This window comes from Astyanax mexicanus, chromosome 8 (genome assembly GCF_023375975.1).
Source record: "Astyanax mexicanus isolate ESR-SI-001 chromosome 8, AstMex3_surface, whole genome shotgun sequence".
Classification (NCBI taxonomy): domain Eukaryota; kingdom Metazoa; phylum Chordata; class Actinopteri; order Characiformes; family Acestrorhamphidae; genus Astyanax; species Astyanax mexicanus.
In genome coordinates, this window is record NC_064415.1 from 32,018,976 (window position 1) to 32,039,214 (window position 20,239).

The 20,239-nt window shown below is 35.6% G+C and overlaps 1 protein-coding gene and 1 long non-coding RNA gene across 2 annotated transcripts in view; both read right to left on the bottom strand.

Annotated features, from left to right (window-relative positions):
* LOC111190124 (uncharacterized) overlaps nt 1-20,239 on the bottom strand; it is a 137,373-nt gene that overhangs the window by 32,797 nt on the left and 84,337 nt on the right. The gene's annotated exons all lie outside the window — the stretch shown is intronic.
* LOC125803992 (uncharacterized) lies at nt 15,012-15,720 on the bottom strand. The gene is made up of 3 exons (XR_007440476.1): nt 15,642-15,720; nt 15,467-15,498; nt 15,012-15,243 (listed from the first exon to the last, which is right to left on the bottom strand). It is a non-coding gene; the product is annotated as an uncharacterized LOC125803992 (long non-coding RNA).

Consider the following 20,239-nt stretch of genomic DNA (forward strand, 5'->3'; position numbering starts at 1 on the left):
TTTTAGTAAGGACCCTGGCTGCAGCATTTTGAACTAGCTGAAGTTTATTTAATTAACCGCTGGAACATCCAGACAGTAGCGCATTACAATAATCTAGCCTTGAGGTAATGAAGGCATGTACTAAATTTTCTGCGCCATGCAGTGATAGGGCATTTCTTAGCCTGGCAATGTTACGATATGAATAGATATGTGTTTATCTAATGCTAGATCTGAATCTATATTAACTCCAAGGTTTTTAGCTGCTGAACCAGGTGTGACGGAGAAGTCGGCCAGATTTAACATTAAGTCTGCTAATTTATTTCTAGCAGCTTTGGAGCCTAATAGGAGAACTTCTGCTTTTTCACTATTTAATAGGAGGAAGTTGTGCGACATCCATGATTTTACATCTTTTACACAATCCTCCATTTTCTTTAATCTCACTCTGTCATCAGGTTTGGCTGATATGAAGAGCTGCGTGTCATCCGCATAACAATGAAAATCTACGTCATGTTTTCTAATAACTTTGCCCAGTGGGAGCATATATAATGTAAATAATAACGGTCCTAATATAGAGCCTTGTGGAATTCCATATCTTACCTTGGTATAACTGGAAGACATATCATTAATCCTCACAAACTGATAGCGATCGTTTAAGTATGATTTAAACCATGATAAGGCAGTTCCAGTTACACCAACCATGTTCTCTAATCTTTTTAAAGGATAGTATGATCTATTGTATCAAAGGCTGCGCTCAGATCCAAAAGTACCAGTAGGGAAGCACAGCCTTGGTCGGCAGCTGTAAGTAGATTGTTTGTTATTTTAACTAAAGCTGTCTTGGTACTATGATGGGGCCTAAATCCAGTTCGAAATTTTTCATAGATCTGGTTTCTTTGCAGGTAAGAGCAAAGTTGTTGGGCTACACCTTTTTTTTAAATCTTAGAAATAAACGGTAAGTTTGAAATAGGTCAATAGTTAGACAGTACGCTAGGATCAAGATTTCGTTTCTTGAGCAGAGGTTTAATTACAGCTGTTTTAAAGGCTATGGGTACATGACCTAGGGTGAGCGATGAGTTTACTATCATTAACAGAGGTTTAATTATATCTGGCTCTACCTGTATTAGTAATTTTGTGGGGACTGCATCAAGTGTGCAGGTTATGCTGTTTGAAGAGGAGATAATTTTCTCTAGTTCTAGCTGTGGAAGTGGGTTAAAGACTTCCAGCCGCACTTTAGTCGCTCGCTGGACCGGCGTGCACTGCAGAGAGGTCACAGTGAAGTAGCAGCGCTCAGTCGCTTACTGGGCCGATGTGTAGAGCAGAGACTCTGGGGTGAAACACACAGGAAAAGACGTGGGACGCGGGGACCAGAACACCCCAAGCGGGAGGATGAACTGATAAATCTCTGATAAAGCTCTCTGAAGAATTAATAATTAGACTTGCAGTGCTGTGTGTAGCATAAACCTGTATTTACAGAGCATGAATTATAAATATAAATGTGTCTTCAGTGTGACACGAACAGAAATCACTGAATTTAACTCACACAGTCTCAGTCACTCATTCACCTCGTAGCCTGTCACTCACCTCCTCCACAGTGTCCAAAGAGCTAGTTCATCATTGAACAATTTAAATGTTTAAACAACATGTTTAAAAATAAAGAAAAAAAATAGAATAATAGTTCCGGCTAACTGCTGCTCTTATAATAATATTCAACAACAGGCAAAAAACTGATTTATGTAATTAATGTAACAATTAAGTTATTTTAAGTTATTTTGAGAAGTGACTGCCTATTTAAAAAGCCACAGAAGTTGTTATTTTTTTAGAATTCATTTGTAACATTTCGAACTTTTTTTAGTGCGATTTTTTCTCACTTTTTTTCTCTCCCACAACATTAATCCTTTACAGCTTCAAAAACATGTATTATGCAAATTAGACAAAGACGTCATTTAGCGACTTCTAGCGCTTTTTAGGACAGCCTTTCCTTACTATGAGATGGCAACACTAATTATACCAACAATGCAGAGAAAGGACCCTTGATCACAGTGGTATGAAAAAGTAGTTTATCTGCTATATGATATATTTAACTGAAAATAGTGATCTGAACAAACAATGATTTAAAAGGAAAATCATGAAAATGATCAGGGGTGCCCAAACGTTTTCATACCTAGCTTTTAATTTATAACTTTGCTGAAATTGTGGTGATTATACATAGACTTCCACTCAGCCAGTAGAAGCTGCCAGTGGGTTAGTGACCACTGTTAGTGGCAGCTGCTAGTCATCCAGGTATTTTTATCCTGACATTAAACCTCTAACAGTGTCAATTAATATTCAAGATTTAATCAGTTCATCTTGATATCATAGCTTGTCAGAAAGGTTTAATAATGTGTGTACTGTAATTAACAAGTGTACACAGTTCTTCTAATAGATTTTTTAGAATGGTTGTTTTGGTGTTCCCAGCAGTTTTTGGAGTTTTGAGCCTTAAATAGCCTCCATCATCTAAAAGCATTTGTTTTGTCAGTGAAGGAAAGCAGGATCGCTGGTAACTGGTAATGTTGTTTCTATTTATATCTTCCAATGTTAAAAGAACAAAGAGAAAGACAAGAGGAAAACTTTTATAAACCTTTTACAACGAGATTAAATCTCATTGGGTATCAAAACATGTTGCAGTGGGCTCAAACCACTTATAATAATGAGTATAAATATAGAACTTATTAAATTATTCTAAAGCTTTTATAACTAGATACCTGTTCCAGTTTCAAAATGTTTGGAACATGTTTAGTTAATATTACCCTTAAAGCTCCACTAGGTAGGATTGAGATTTTGTGCTTGTGGGCTCCCCCTACAGTTGTAGAGTGTAATAAGTGTTTCAGGCAGATTAGTTTCTCTTTCTCGTTTTCTGGCTTTCACAGACATATTTGGTCTCTTTCCAGCTTCTGCCAGAGTATCTGTATGTTAGTTTGTAAAGAATGAACCAGTAGTCCTTGTAGAACTGTTAGAACTCAGAAAGCAGGTCGCAGAGCGTTGGTCGCGGCCGCCTCGGAAAACTTACAGAGTCTGGTTTGAGCTCAGAGACAGTGCTGCAGTGAGTTTCAAGCAGTAATTTTACTTCTTTAAAAAGATCAAAAATCAAGGAAATCTTACCAAGTGCTGCTTTAAGTAGTATAAGATGAGACAGCATAGAAAATACAAGCACAATTTGCATCGTAGACAAGTAAACATTTTATTTTAGTTTAGAATGTAGTACTAAATAAAATTTTACATTTGCATCAAAAAACATTTTTGGGATTGCTTTCATTGCTTTAATACAGTGAATGTCAGTCCTGGCAATGTCAGTCTGCCTGCCATAAACTCTGATACACACACTAAAGACTCCCAGCATGCACCTACACCAGACCTTGCGGACTCTGCTGATAATGTGGTGCTAATGTGCTCTAACTCGCCGTGATTACCCACACCTGGTCCTGCTAGTATATATACCCCTTGTTTTCAGTAGCTCCTCGCCCGGTATTGAACCTAGTTTCTAGTGCTTCTGCTAATCATAGTGCTTCTACTAATCATTGCTTTTGTGTATTGCTCTTTTGTTACTGACCTGTTTTTTTTTTTGTCTACTCTCTTGCCTTTTCCTGTTTTTGCCTAGCCCTTCTCTTGTTTGGATATCCTGTGTATGACACTTTGTGCCTGCTTTCTCCTTGGTATGTTGTTTACTATTGCTGCCATTTTGTTTACTGACCCTGTCTGTCTCCAACTATCCATGTAAGTACATTCCCTTTAGTAATAAACTGTGTGTTATCTGTGTGTCTGGACTGCATGAAGAGTCAGAAACACCAATGACCATGCAGATGCAAGATACAATCAAAAATAACCAGAGGTGGAAAAAGTACTGAAAAATTGTAATTAAGTAAAAGTACCTTTACTTTGCTAAAATTCTACTCAAGTAAAAGTAAAAGTACCCATCTAAAAATCTACTCGAGTAAAAGCAAAAAAAGTACTCAATTTGAAATGTACTTTGAGTGAAAGTTCCATAGTTACTTTTAATTATTTGATGTAAAAAAGTAAAAACAAATCCTAAATTAAATAGTTTTTAATGAACTATTATTCCACATAATAATTTGGACCTTTCAGGCAGTATTTGTTCAGACCATCCCATAAAACATTTTAAAGAACAAGTGGAATAGGTTTCTATAATCCATTTTTTTTCTTTACTGTTAAAAGGTTATGGTAATATAGGTGACTATAGAATAGTAGTTTTATACTTTTACAGTTCATTATTATTTTTTAACTTGCCATTGCTATGCTTTAACTGATTTTTACATGTTTTTTTTACATTTAAGCAGATTGTTTAATGATAAAAAATAATTACCACCACATGCTTTCTCAGGTTTGATGTGAAAGTTTTAAAAGCTGAACAGCTCTGTCTGGCGGGGCACATTTTGCATTGCGTGAGGACGTTATTGCCTTGTTATTGCCTTGTTAAGCCAATTTATTTATTTATTTTTTTAATTCAGACAATTGGGGTTTTTTTTCCAACATTTTATTTTTTACTCAGTAATTGGTAGTTTTCCAATGTAGCAAAGTGAATTACTTGTGTCAAAATGTACTTGAGTAAAAGTAAAATAACCTATTTTTAAAACTACTTTAAAATGACAAATTACTCATAAAACCTACTCAATTACAGTAACTTGAGTAAATGTAATTCATTACTTTCCACCTCTGAAAATAACATATAGACCTAAATATTCTGTAGATATGACAGTAATTATATTTAGATAAATAAAAAAAATATATATATATAAACACTGATAAATACAGAAAGGCAGTTACTGATTGTTCACTATATACAGTGTGAATATTTATGAAATGAATACTGTTTACAGAGCAGTTACAATGATATGGTAAAATGGTAAAACTTTTATATTAATTATGATTTTATTGATGGCTCTTCACTTGTGAGTACACAGACTGATCATCGCTGTTCTTTGTTCTGCTTCTTCTTGAGGAGGGAGGCTGAGTAAAGCTGAGAGCTGCGTAGTTCAGATCTCCAGTTTCTTCAGTCTGACAGACACCACAAAAAAATTAACATGTTAAAAACAGGAAATTTACTGACAATTACAGATAATTGATATATATTTTTTTACTTTAAATGCATTATATCTATGAAATGAAGAAATATTATAATGCACACAAAACCTATTTATCTAATTTTTGTTTAGCAGCACAACTATTGCTTACCGGGACAGTGTTTCTGTAGTTTAAAATAAATAAATAAATAAAACATGAAATAATCACCTGGTGTACTTGAGCTCGACCTTCAGCAGAATCTTTAACAAATGAATAACACAAAAATATAGAAAAAAACAAAACAAAAGAAAAAGGATTCAGTTTGTGTTGCACAAAATATTTTGTATACTTTATATAAACATCAAAACTGAACAGTTATATCAGTCTTATGTGTAAAACCTACCTTTATGATGAGTGTTGTGTAACTTTTTGCACAAAAATAAAATCATAAATATGGACAGGATGTTCGATGTTGCCAAAGCAATAATAGTTGGGTCCAGATTACTTTTCTCTAATAAAAAAAACACAAATAATGTTGATCATTAATTGAAAAAATATACATATTTAGCCTATTGTGGGATTCCTGAAATGCAAACGGCTCTAAAAATATAAGTAAAAAATTGTATTTCTGTTTGTTTGTTTTTTTTTTTTTTTTTATGAAAACCTAAGAACATAGATAGCTAAACTTAATATTTTAATTATGAAAAGACAGCAACTTTTGTAGATGATGTTCAAAATATCGTTAACTGATTATTAAAATGATAAATTATTAGTGTTCCTGATTTGAAACCTAACCCTTAAACACCCTGTCCTGAATTTCATTACTAGTCTATTATAGTCTATTTAATTGATATAACTACCCTTATACATGGATTTTAAATAGTTTATAACAACATTTGTTACCGTTATTATTTAGATTACAAAAGTTTATAATAAATAATCAGTTAAAATGTATTGTTGTATCAATACCTGTTACAATTATAAAGATGTCAGCTATCATGGTAAAAACCACAAGGATAATTATATAGACCATAAAAATACTAATAATATTGAATCTAATGAGGTAAAATAAATAAATTGAATTATTTGCTGACAGGCAATGACAGAATTTCTTAACACTGTGACACAACATAAATAAAAAAAAATATTACTTTATTTGGTTTATTTTATATGCCTCATGGATGCTCATCGTCAACTAACATTTAATTGCGTGAATATTTAATGCAGCTTAACTCTGAGTTGAATGTAAATTATTTTCTTAAGAACATGAACCTTAAATTTAACCCCAAACTTAACCCTAAGCATAACTCAAACCTTAACCTAAACCTTAAATCTAACCCTAAATATAATTCATAAATATTAAGAGGTTATTTTTATTTTTTACATTTAGTTGCATTTAATAGACCATCCAAAAAAAAGTGTTATCATAAAAAATGAATAAACCTTTACTCTGTTTCAGATATTCTAAGAAAACTTAACTTGAGTTGGGCTTGAGGTAACTTTTTTAGATAAAAAATAAAATATTTGATCTTACCTCCAGTTAAGTCCAGTTTAGTTCCATTCCCAAAGAAGATGTGTCCACATGCAGCTACAGCACAGTAGTAAGTTCCAGCATCAGAGAGGCTGAGGTTGTTCTTGGGGAGTTTGTAGATACAGCTCTGTGTAGGAGAAACAGTCTCAGAGCTTTTCTTACACTGATCACTCCTGTTTCCATGAGTGAAGATGATTCCTGGATCAGATTCTCCTGATCCGTGTCTGAACCAGTACACACTGTGATCTCCTGCAGAGTTATCTGTGAGTATTGAACACTGCAGAGTTGTATCTCCTCCCAGTTGAACTGGATCTGATACGGGAGGCTGGAGAACAATGCAGAGACGTGATGGTGCATCTACATAATGAATAAAATGTAATTTAGTGATTGTTTAGATGCAGTGTTACAATATCAAAACATTTAATTTTAAAATAGATTAAATTGTATTGTAGATTAGTATTTACCTTTAAGGACTACAACTGTGCAGTCTAACAGAGCGATATCTGTATAATATGCAGCTGCACAGAAGTACGTAGCTGAATCTGATGCTTCTGTATTTGAGATGTTCAGAGTAAAGATGTCTTTCTCTGTTACTGCAGTAAAACGGCCGCTTTTATCAAACCCGTTATGATAAACGGCTGCAGATAAACGATAAGCCGAGGCAATCAGAAGAGGCTTTTCTCCTGGAGTCTGTTTGAACCATGCAGTCACCTCCACATCATCAGATGAAAACCAGCAATTCAGACTAACATTTTCCCCATTCTGAACGTACTTTTTACCATTTAGACATGAGATGTTAATCTTAGAGGCGCCACCTGAAAAGAAAAAAACATGTTTTAAAAATAAATAAAATATAATAAATGAACGCTGAGAAAAACATACGTACAAAAAACTTACCTGACATTGTTAAAAGCAAAATAAGTCCAAAAAAGACAACCATTGTATTTTTTTCTTCAAGAAAGTCTTCATGCAAATTTTCTTCCTTTCTTTACTAAAAAACAGTATTAATTTACACTATAGAATAGAAACACTGCAATAAGCAAACAACCAGAAAACTATACAACTAAAATATAGTTGCAGCCCAAAACCTGCAAAATGAATTCTATATACACTTATTTACTTGCTGGTTCTGAAAGACGATGTTAAACCATCAAAATGAGCTTATATCAGAGCATTACTGTAGTTTTAAACTGCACCATGACCTTTGTAATCCTATGCTGAAAGTGGATTGGATTCCATTACAGGAAGCTGAGTTGAGGCCCAACCCACTCACGTCAGCAGGCGGAAATGTGTGACTTGTTACAGCAGGGTTACAGATTCAGCCAAAGTCAAGTCAATATATTTTTTTTATATATAATGGGGTGGAGTGCTACAGGTAGGTGGCACTCCAGCCCAGAGAGTTGTAGAACCCAATGGCAGAACAGTAGATCTCAAAGCAGGTAAACCCAAGAGAAAGGAAAATAATAATAATAATAATAATAATAATAATAATAATAATTATTATTATTATATATTGTTAATATATATTATTGTATTAATAGGATATATAGTAATATTATAAATATATAAATCTTATTATTAAACCCCGCTCCACGTGGGGATTGAACCCAGGCTGTCACGGTCGCAGCCCAATGCTTTAGCTGCTGCACCAGCGAGTGGATGCGATGCGATGAAATGTTGAGCTCGGCTCAACTTTATGCAAATGAATCCGTCCAACGCGATGCGTCTGTCCAATCAGAGAGCAAGTGTTGGCCTGTAACGCGTCCTCAGCGCAGCGCATGAAAACATTTTAGTTCTGCTTTCAAGCGTCCAGAGAAGCCTGGAAGAAAAGTTTCAGGCTTCCCTGTTCTTTATAAAATCCCTGCTGATTCACAGGGACTCTGTCAGCGAGGAGAAAGGCTGCTGTGATTGTTGGAGTCTCTGGTGGGTTTTTAAAATATTAATATGTAATTTAATTGGAAAAGTTTGCTGTTGTCAGCTTATATACTGCTCACTAGACAGTGTAATGAAGCTCATTCAAACATTTATATCTATAAAGACACATTTATATTTATTAATTATTGGAAATAACAATAGCTTATATAAAAAGTATTTCCCATTTATTAAAACGATTTAATTGGACGACGCAGGGAACGCCTTTGTCACGCCCACATGCGACCGGTTGGAGGGGGGTAGTGCGACCATGTGCGTTGTCGCGACGGAGCAGTGTAAATGGGCTCCTTGCACTCACGGCTCTGACGCATTTCCGTTTTCAAATAATACGGCTCGGACGTTTCCGGTTGTATTGTTTACATTCGCCTGTATAGGCAAAACGTACATTTTTTACTAGCGAGAGGTCAAAATGAGTATCCAGCGTGAAGTTTTCAAGCCGTTTTAAGCACTGCTTTGTTCCTTTTTGCACGGCGTCGACTAAGTTTTATGGAAGCTTTAGGCTTTCATAGCTTCCCTGCTCAGAGTGATTTAATAAACAGCGGCTAATGAACATCAGTCGGCACCACTTTACCATTTCGCTGTATGAAAGGTCTGTAGCAAACATTTAATACCAGACTACCTGGTTAAACCAAAAACGTCAGAAGCTTGGAGACGACTGGCAAAGCATGCAGTGCCACTGCTTGGAATAATTGGAATATGGAATAATTAACGTGACAGCACCCAGGCTCCACGTGTTTGGGATAGGAGATCAGCTAAAGGTACTTGCCTGAATGATCCACCACCTAGCATTTTTATTATAGTTAGATATTATTATTATTATTATTATTATTATTATAGCTGGCATTAGTATTATTATTATAGCTAGATATTATTATTATAGCTGGCATTTTTATTATTATAATTATAGCTAGATATTATTATTATTATTATTATTATTATTATTATAGCTGGCATTTTTATTATTATTATAGCTAGATACTATTATCATTATTATTATTATAGCTAGCATTATTATTATTATTATTATTATTATTATTATAGGTAGCATTTGTATTCTTATTTTTTACTATTATTATAGCTAGCATTATTATTATTATTATTATTATTATAGCTAGATATTATTTTTACTATTATTATTATTGCTACATATTATTATTTTTACTATTATTATTATTATTATAGCTAGATATTATTTTCATTATTATTATTATTATTATTATTATTATAGCTAGCATTTGTATAATTATTTTTATAATGATCATTATAGTTAGAATTATTATTATTACTAGCATTTTATTAGACTTCCATTTGATAACAGAAGAAACTAACAACTATCAGTAATGCACCTAGCAAGGTGCATTTCTAGTGGTAGGCTTTACTGGTCTCCTCGACGTTGAGGTTAATTTTTAGAAGCTCTTGTAAACACCAGCTGAAAATAATGCCATAGCGAGTGTATTTTACTAAATCCAAACAGGAAACGCTCGAGCAGCACTGATGAGAATGCGGAAGTAGTTGTGCAAAGAGCGCATTCACCGTTTAAGAGCTTCCGCCGAAGGGGCGGAGCAACGAAAACGGGCGGAGAGTAAAAACGGATGGAAAACAAAAGCCACGCCTAGCGTGAGTGAGGGGGAGAAAATGTAAACAAGGATTGCCGGAAGCGGAGCTACCTCTTATGTCACGAGGTGAAGGATTAACTAAACAAAAGGGCTTCCAAGGAAAACAAAACTGAACTAATGTGCTTATGGATTAAGTGCTGTTTCACCAGAGAAGGGAGAAACAGCGAGGGAAAGAGAGAAGGTGAGCAAACTGCGTGCCTCGTCTCTGCTACACCCACACACACACACACACAAAGACTCGAGAGAGGCGGGCGGCAGATGAGAGCACACTGCTCTGCTCCACCAGACTAGAGACAGGGAGATGGAGGCTGTGAAGCTCACTGCTGTACACAGCTCCACCAAACTCGAAGGGAAACAACGAAGGGAAGAAATAAAGAGCCGGGGCTCGCTCGGAAAACCGGCATAGATTCGCTCTCACGAGCTTCAAAGATCCAGCGCCGAGTGGCTGATTGGCGCTGCTAATAAGGTGTTCAAAGCAGGTGTTGGTAATTAGCCAATCAACCCTCGGCGCTGGCCTGGCGCCCCTCCAATGCCCCGGAGAATGCCTCGATCGGGCACCAGCCCTTACAATATTTTTGTCTATAGCACATTTTACAAGTGACACTTTAACAAAGCAGCTACAGTATATTAAAAGAATCCAGTAATATGACTAGAGATTATTTTTAGACAATATTTTGTATAATATAAAAATATAACTGTACTGACTGGTTTCACAATTTGTTCACTTACACTTTGCTTTTTTGAACAGCTGTTCAGATGTTCTTCTCTTCCTTAATGTAAACATCATCTGCACCTTTCTTTAAACAATATTTAACATAAACCAACTTTTTATTTTTCTCTTTGCTTCTATTGCTTTTCAGTGCTCTTTATTCCTTGAGCACTTTTAACTATTTTCTTATACTATTTATTGTGTATTGCACCTTCTTTCATAGTGTAATGTTTGTCAATAGTCTGTGTAACTGTTACATGTCAAACATGTGTTGCTCTCACCAAGCCATATTCCTTGTATTTGTAACATACTTGGTGAAAAAAAAGTGATTCTGATTCATTACTGTCTAATAATGTCACTCATTAAATGGCTGTTAGCCAATCACATTGCAGGGTCAGAACTAACTGTGGTATAATCTGATATATTAACCAGATAATGCTAATTACCACAGCTATCAATAAACACTGTCTCTGCTGTCCATGCTAAGCAGTTTCACACTGAACGCTGCATGTGCTGCATTCACTACTCGTGGTTGTGCATCTCCGTTTACTACAAGGACATCTGCGCTGCATGTTCCATTGACACACCAGAACTGTACAGTTTTTCTCCAACAGCAACTTTGAGACCAAAAGTCTGTGAATAATCTGAACAAAATGTTCAACAGATTTTTTATCATTTGTATCTTGGTTTGGTGTTAATGTATTATGTAATGCATGAGTTTTGAGCACTCACAAACCTTATACCCAGTGTTGCCAACTTAGCGACTTTGTCGCTATATTTAGAGACTTTTCAGACCCTCTAGTTGGGCTGCACGATACATATCGTTTAAGCATCGTCATCGCGGGACGTGCAATGTTACCCAAGTCAGTAAAAACATGTCGCAATGTTCTGATTCTTGACACAACAAATAGATACTCAGTGTTCTGGGTGAGCAGCGCCGCCTCTGTCTGCTGTCAAGAAGGGCGAGGAAAGGGGGAGCGAGAGGGAGGGGGAGCGGGCGTAAACATGAGGCAACCGCATGGCTTAACACGTGATGTAATCCCAGCGCAGACAGTCTGAAACTAATAGAAACGGTAATTAAAAGAAAAAAACGTTAAGTGACTGGAACTGTACTGTGTGTTTACAACACTAACTAAAACGAACTGAAATTACAGATAGAATGCCCTTCGTTTAGTGTTTGTTAATTTTTTTATAAACGCTGTTTCCACTCGAGCAGTTTTACATTGGGCGGTGTTGTGCGAAATTCTGCGTGAAGCGGAGTCGGATTTCAGCACAACAGCGGCAGCGCGTGGCGCCTCACGGTCCGTCACGTGCCTTCAGTCGCTCGCCGGATTGGCGTGCACCGTGGAGAGGTCGCAGTGAAGTAGCCGCACTTTAGTCACTCGCTCGACCGGCGTGCGCCGCGAGGAGGTCGCAGTGAAGTAGCCGCTCTTTAGTCGCTCTCCAGACCGGCGTGCTCCGCGGACAGGTCGCAGTCAGTCACTCACCTCGTTCACCATGTAGCCTGTCACTCACCTCATTCACAGTCCAACAGTTTGTCTATAACAGGATTAAAAAAAAAAAAAAATAGAATAACAGTTCCGGTGCTCTTATAATAATATTTAACAACACGGCAAAAAATTTATTTATGTAATTAATGTAACAATTCAGTTGTTTTGAGAAGTGATTGCCTATTTAAAAAGCAACAGTTGTTAATTTTTTTAAATTCATTTGTAACATTTCTAACTTTTTTTAGTGTGATTTTTTTCTCATATTTTTCTCTCCCACAACGTTTATCCTTTACAGCTACAAAAACATGTATTGTGCAAATTAGGCGAAGACGTCATTTAGACTTCTAGGACAGTCGGCTACTTTCCTTACTACGAGTTGGCAACACTAATTATACCAACAATGCAGAGAAAGGACCCTTGATCACAGTTGTATGAAAAAGGAGTTTATCTGCTATATGATATATTTAACTGAAAATAGTGATCTGAACAAACAATGATTTAAAAAGGAAAATCATAAAAATGATCAGGGGTGGCCAAAATTTTTTATACCTAGCTTCTGATTTATTACTTTGCTGAAATTGTGGTGATTATACATAGACTTCAACTCAGCCAGTAGAAGCTGCCAGTGGGTTAGTGACCACTGTTAGTGGCAGCTGCTAGTCATCCAGGTATTTTTATCCTGACATTAAACCTCTAACAGTGTCAGCTACTAGGGGTGGGAATCGTTTACTATCTCACGATTCGATTCGATTCCGATTTTGGGGGCCACGATTCGATTCAAAATCGATTTTTGATTCAAAACGATTTGAATTATAAAAATTTCTGCTTCTGGCTTATGAATCTTATTGAAAAAAAACCCTCCATAATATACACTGGTCCTGGAGCAGGTAATGTGTTACAAAAACAATAAAATGTGCAGGAATGTGGGTCCTCAGTGACAGAGAAATCACTGGGATATCACAATGACGTTAATGAACAATAAATAAATAATAAATAACACTGCTTTATTACCAGGCTACTAGCGGTGGTGTGTAGGTGACGCTGCTGGGCTGATGTGATGATAGCAGTGGAGCGCTAAAGTTCAGGAGCAGCTGCTGATTAACTAGTTAATTTAAGGTCGTTGTATTTCTTCAGAAAGGGGGCAGGAGGTGGAGAAATTAATTCATATTGTCCATTCCTTAATTCCTCTGTGATGAGGAGCTGAAATGAGCTCTGATTAGCTTATTGTTATTTTTCCGTTCCGCCTTAAATGCTGCAGCCCGCTGCCACCTGTAGCGTTATTTAAGGTGGAACTGGAAAGTTAGCTAGTTAGCTAGCTAACAGTTACTGAAACTAACTACTAGCGATCTTTTTTATGCTTGTTATGAAGCATTCTGCCATAAAACATTGAAACTACACGTTAATCTAAGGTAATATAGTGCTTGTTCTGCCATCTTACCGGTGATTCTCAAACACCTACGCTCTGTGTGTGTCTGGAAGATCTCCGTTTGAAGGGACAAGCCCTATCCCCAGGGTTGCCAGGTCCAACAAAAATACCCAGCCCAAAATCAGTCTAAAACCCGCCCCTCAGAATCGATTTTGGGACATTTTAAATCGATTCTGAATCGTAGTAAATGAGAATCAAGATTCTTATGTGAATCGATTTTTTGGCACACCTCTATCAGCTACTATTCAAGATTTAATCAGTTCATCTTGATATCATAGCTTGTCAGAAAGGTTTAATAATGTGTGTACTGTAATTAACAAGTGTACACAGTTCTTCTAATAGATTATTTAGAATGGTTGTTTTGGTGTTCCCAGCAGTTTTTGGAGTTTTGAGCCTTAAATAGCCTCCATCATCTAAAAGCAGTTGTTTTGTCAATGAAGGAAAGCAGGATCGCTGGTAACTGGTAATGTTGTTTCTATTTATATCTTCCAATGCTAAAAGAACAAAGAGAAAGACAAGAGGAAACCTTTTATAAACCTTTTACAACGAGATTAAATCTCATTGGGTATCAAAACATGATGTTGGAGTGGGCTCAAACCACTCATTAAAATGGGCTTAAATATAGAACTTATTAAATTATTCTAAAGTTTTTATAACTAGATACCTGTTCCAGTTTCAAAATGTTTGGAACATGTTTAGTTAATATTACCCTTAATTAGAATAAGATGAGACAGCATAGAACAATTTGCATCATAAAAACATTTTATTTTAGTTCAGAATGTAGTACTAAATTAAATTTTACATTTGCATCAAGAAACATCAAGATGCTTTCATTGCTTCATTACAGTAAATGTCAATCTGCCTGCCATAAACTCTGATACACACACTAAAGACTCCAACTCCCAGCATGCACCTACACCAGACCTTCCGGACTGATAAAGATAATGTGGTGCTAATGTGTTCTAACTAGCTGTGATTACCCACACCTCATCCTGCTAGTATATATACCCCTTGTTTTCAGCAGCTCCTCGCCCGTATCGAACATAGTTTTTAGCGCTTCTTCTAATCATAGCGCTTCTACTAATCATCTGCATGTGCCTTTCATGTCGTGTCATGTTGCATAAAGAGCCTAAAGAGTCAGAAACACCAATGAACATGCAGATGCAAGATACAATCAAAAATAACATATAGACCTAAATATTCTGTAGATGACAGTAATCATATTTATATAAAGAAATTATATATAAAAACACTGATAAATACAGAAAGGCAGTTACTGATTGTTCACTATATACAGTATGAATATTTATGAAATGAATACTGTTTACAGAGCAGTTACAATGATATGGTAAAATAGTAAAATTTTTATATTAATTATGATTTTATTGATGGCTCTTCACTTGTGAGTACACAGACTGATCATCGCTGTTCTTTGTTCTGCTTCTTCTTGAGGAGGGAGGCTGAGTAAAGCTGAGAGCTGCGTAGTTCAGATCTCCAGTTTCTTCAGTCTGACCACAAAAAAATTAACATGTTAAAAAAAAGGAAATTTACTGACAATTACAGATAATTAATATATATTTTTACTTTAAATGCATTATATCTATGAAATGAAGAAATATTATAATGCACACAAAATCTATTTATCTAATTTTTGTTTAGCAGCACAACTATTGCTTACCGGGACAGTGTTTCTGTAGTTTTAAATAAATAAATAAAACATGAAATAATCACCTGGTGTACTTGAGCTCGACCTTCAGCAGAATCTTTAACAAATGAATAACACAAAAATATAGAAAAAACAAAACAAAAGAAAAAGGATTCAGTTTGTGTTGCAGAAAAATATTTTATATACATTTATAAGCATCATAAACTGAACAATCATATCAGTCTCATGCGTAAAACCTACCTTTATGATGAGTGTTGTGTAACTTTTTGCACAAAAATAAAATCATAAATATGGACAGGATGTTCGATGTTGCCAAAGCAATAAATGTTGGGTCCAGATTACTTTTCTCTATTAAAAAAACACAAATAATATTGATCATTAATTGAAAAAAGTAAAAAATTGTATTTCTGTTTTTTTTTTAATGAAAACCTAAGAACATAGATAGCTAAACATAATATTGTAATTATGAAAAGACAGCAAATTTGTAGATGATTCAAAATATCGATAACTGATTAAAATGATTAAATTAAAAAACCTTACCCCTGAATCCCCTGACCTGAATTTCATTAATAGTCTATTATAGTCTGTTTAATTGATATAACTACCCTTATACATGGATTTTAAATAGTTTATAACAACGTTTCATAGCGTTATTATTTAGATTATAAAAGTTTATAATAAATAATCAGTTAAAAATGTATTGTTATATCAATACCTGTTACAATTATAAAGATGTCAGCTATCATGGTAAAAACCACAAGGATAATTATATAGACCATAAAAATACAAATAATATTGAATCTCATGAGGTAAAATAAATCTATTTTATTATTTGCTGACAGGCAATGACAGAATTTCTTAACACTGTGACACAACATAAATAAAAAAAAATATTACTTTATTTGGTTTATTATATATGCCTCATGGATGCTCATCATCAACTAACATTTAATTGCATGAATATTTAATGCAGCTTAAATCTAAGTTGAATGTAAATTATTTTCTTAAGAACACAAACCATCCATTTAACCCCAAACTTAACCCTAAGCATAACTCAAATCTTAACCTAAACCTTAAATCTAGCCCTAAATATAATCCTAAAATGTTAAGAGGTTATTTTATTTTATTTTTTTTTTACTTTTAGTTGCATTTAATAGATACATTTCATCATTAATGGACCATCCAAAAAAATGTTATCGTAAAAAAAGAATAAACCTTTACTCTGTTTCAGATATTCTATATATATATATATATATATATTTTTTTTTTTTAAATTAAAATATCTGATCTTACCTCCAGTTAAGTCCAGTTTAGTTCCATTCCCAAAGATGATGTGTCCACATGCAGCTACAGCACAGTAGTAAGTTCCAGCATCAGAGAGGCTGAGGTTGTTCTTGGGGAGTTTGTAGATACAGCTCTGTGTAGGAGAAACAGTCTCAGAGCTTTTCTTACAGTGATCACTCCTGTTTCCATGAGTGAAGATGATTCCTGAATCAGATTCTCCTGATCCGTGTCTGAACCAGTACACACTGTGATCTCCTGCAGAGTTATCTGTGAGTATTGAACACTGCAGAGTTGTATCTCCTCCCAGTTGGACTGGATCTGATACGGGAGGCTGGAAAACAGTGTAGAGACTCGATGGTGTTTCTAAATAATGGAATAAAATGTAATTTAGTGATTGTTTAGATGTAGTGTTACAATATCAAAACATTTAATTTTAAAATAGATTAAATTGTATTGTAGATTAGTTCTTACCTTTGAGGACTAAAACTGTATAATCTGATAATGCCATATGTGTATAATATGCAGCTGCACAGAAATACGTAGCTGAATCTGATGCTTCTGTATTTGAGATGTTCAGAGTAAAAGTGTTTTGCTCTGTTACTGCAGTAAAACGGCCGCTTTTATCAAACTCATTATGATAAAGAGCTGCAGATAAACGATAAGCCGAGGCAATCAGAAGAGGCTTTTCTCCTGGAGTCTGTTTAAACCATGCAGTCACCTCCACATCATCAGATGAAAACCAGCAATTCAGACTAACATTTTCCCCATTCTGAACGTACTTTTTACTGTTTAGACATGAGATGTTAATCTTAGAGGCGCCACCTAAAAAAAAGAAAAGTGTTTTAAATATTTAAAATATAATAAATAAATAAACACTGAGAAGAATTTGAGTACAACTTACCTGACATTGATAAAAGCAAAATAAGTCCACAAAAGACAATCATTGTAGTTTGATCTTCAAGAAAGTCTTCAAGCTATTTGTCTTACTTTCTTTACTAAAAAAAATCACTATTAATTTACACTGTTGAATAGAAACACTACAATAAGCAAACAAGAAAACTATATAACTAAAATATAGTTGCAGCCCAAAACCTGCTAAATGAATTCTATATACTACACGCTTTCTTACTTGCTGGTTCTGAAAGACGATGTTAAACCATCAAAATGAGCTTATATCAGAGCATTACTCTAGTTTTAAACTGCACCATGACCTTTATAATCCTTTGCTGAAAGTGGATTGGTTTCCATTACAGGAAGCTGAGTTGAGGCCCAGCCCACTCACGTCAACTGGCGGAAAAGTGTGACTTGTGCTGGGTTACAGATTCAGCCAATGTCAAGTCAACTTTATATATATATATATATATATATATATATATATATATATATATATATATATATATATATACTTTTTTTTATCTGTAGCACATTTTACAACTGACATTAAACAAAGCAGCTATAGTATATAACAGGAATTCAGCAATAGGATAAGAGATCAACAATATGCTGTATAATACAAAAGTATAACTTTATTGAGGAAGATAAACACAACAATGATCCATAAATGCTCTTCCTCAGGTCTGCTATTATAGTCACAGTATTGATGGTAAGAATGATGAGTTTGGTGTTGATAGTAGCAAAATAGTTTTCATCTGAACCTCCAGCTAATAGTCCATCTAAACCTTACGCAAATTGACATGGCCTTTTAACCCTTAGTGCCCTATTTTAGCGATCTTTAGCACAGTGTTCAATTGTGCAAAAGATATATACTAATTCTGTTAGAGTGTTTTCACACCACCACTCTTTGGTTAAAATGAACTCTGGTTTGTTTGTATCCTTGGTGTGTTTCCATTAAGCAGGTGTAAAAACAGTAATTGCATTCTGGTACAGATCAAAACAACCAAACCAAGACCTACTAGTGGAGGTGGTCTTGGTTTGCTCCCAAATTAACTCTGGAGTGGTTTGCTTGCGGTGAGAACATGATTCGATCTCGATCTGACCCAGCAATAAAATATACTCCTTTTGTTTAAGCTAAACTGCTGATAAGGTGCAGTCTAATGAAGCAATACTACACTCAATGTTTGTGCTATAACATGTAATATTGTGTAATACTGCTGTGCCACAGTGCCAATATTACACGTTACAGCACACATATTGAGTGTATTATTGCGATTATACCACAGTTCCATTATCACTGTTTATTAAAAGATTTTGAGTTAAAGAGAACAGGAAAATATGATCAGTTTGGTTATAAACACTCCACAAGTTAAAATAGTTCCATTGCTGCTCTGCCTGTAGCTGCGCTGTTGCTGCGCTTGTTGCTAAGTTAACATGGTGGCCTCTATTATAGGCCATTTCAGTCAAAATTATGGAAATCTAAGTTTACTGTAAATAAATGTAAGAGCTTTACTCATCCAAATAAATGGTTTTCAGGTTGTTGTTTTTTTTAAAGAATTAACATGCGATGTTACCCAAGTCAGTAAAAACACGTCATGTTGCAATGTTCTGATTCTTGACACAAGAAATAGATACTCAGATTTCTGGGTGAGCAGCGCCGCCTCTGTCTGCTGCCAAGAAGGGCGAGGAAAGGGAGAGCGGGCATAAATACGAGTCAACCGCATGGCAAACAGTCTGAAACTAATAGAAACAGTAACTAAAAGAAACAAAACGGCAACTAACTGAAATTGTACTGTGTTTATAAAACTAACTAACTGAAGTTACAGATAGAATGCCCTTCGTTTAGTGTTTGTTAATTTATTTATAAATGCTGTTTCCATTTGAGCAGTTTTACAGAGGGCGGTGTTGTGCGAAATTCTGCGTGAAGCGGAGTCGAATTCTGCGGGGAGTCGGATTTCAGAACAACAGCGGCAGCGCGTGGCGCCTCACGGTCCGTCACGTTCCTTCAGTCCCTCGCCGGACCGGTGTGCGCCACGGAGAGGTCGCAGTGAAGTAGCCGCACTTTAGTCGATCGCTGGACCGGCGTGCGCTGCGAAGAGGTCGGAGTGAAGTAGCTGCACTTTAGTCGCTCACCGGACTGGTGTGCGCTGCGGAGAGGTCGCAGTGAAGTAGCCGTGCTCAGTCGCTTAACGGGCCGTCGTGTAGAGCGGAGACACCGGGTTGAAAAACACAAGAAAAGACGCAGGACACGGGGACAAGCGGGAGGATGAACTGATGAATCTCTGATAAAGCTCTCTGAAGAATTTATATTTAAGTAAAACTAAGCACTTTTGACTTGCAGCGCTGTGTGTAGCTGTTCTTAAACATTATTTTAATTTAAATAATAGGTTTATGCTCCTTTAGTGTTGTAGTGTTCAAACAGCCTGAAAACAGCCAGTTAATGGGTGAGGTCAGGCTCATAATGACAGTCCCGCCCACAACACTCACAGTGCAGTCAGTCTTACACTCAGGGCACACATAGACATCGCTCCACCAACCGCTGTAAATGAACTGCACGTACGCAAAGCCACCACTGACTGACGGAATTATACAGTGCCCTCCATAATTATTGGCACCCCTGGTTAAGATGTGTTCTTTAGCTTCTCATAAATTGAGTTTTG